General features: G+C 58.7%; 1 protein-coding gene across 1 annotated transcript in view; it reads left to right on the top strand.

Moving 5' to 3' along the window:
* Positions 1-666, top strand: part of WWP2 (WW domain containing E3 ubiquitin protein ligase 2) — a 37,633-nt gene that overhangs the window by 1,919 nt on the left and 35,048 nt on the right. The window lies entirely within an intron of this gene.

Below are 666 nucleotides of genomic sequence, written 5' to 3' on the forward strand. Positions count from 1 at the left end.
CTGGGTGTCATAGCCCGTGTCCTTCCTGCCCTGTCCCCACGGGCAGGGCTGCAGCAGAGGGGCAGGGGGCAATGATGTGGCACTGATGGAGGTCTGGGCGTGTAGCCTGCTCTGCAGTGTGATCCTTCCCTGTGCTCAGAGCAGCTGCCATCCCTGTCCCCTCCACAGCGTGTCACAGCAGATGGGACAGATTTTTCTGTGGGGTTTTGCTGCTGGGGGGCTGTTTGTGAGGAACGTGGCTGCTTCCCTGCATTGTGACCAGCCTGTCCTCTGTCGTGCTGGTGTCACTGCCTGGTCCCTCCTGAAGGATCTGTGTGGTGGCTGTGCAGGCTGCTTGTGGTGTGTCTGCTGAAGGCTGCTCTGCCCTTGTTCCAGCTCCAGTAAGCAGGGACAGCTGGGTCAGGGGGAGCTGCAGTGCCCAAAAGGGGTGTCCAGGGGCTGAGCACTGCCCAGCTCAGCTCTCTTCAGGCTGTGGCTGAAGGGGGCTCCTTAAGCATCGTAGAACTATGGAGTGGTTTAGTTTGGAAGGAACCATAAAGATCATCTGGTTCCAACCTCCCTTGTCATGGGCAGGCACCTTCTGTGGCTCTCTCCCTTGGATGCAGTGTTGCTGTTGCCTGTGGTGCAGGGCTGGTTTATCAGGAGTGAGGGAACCTGTGTTTGCCA

This window comes from Chaetura pelagica, unplaced genomic scaffold (assembly GCF_000747805.2).
Source record: "Chaetura pelagica isolate M959 unplaced genomic scaffold, ChaPel_1.0 scaffold232, whole genome shotgun sequence".
NCBI classification, from domain to species: domain Eukaryota; kingdom Metazoa; phylum Chordata; class Aves; order Apodiformes; family Apodidae; genus Chaetura; species Chaetura pelagica.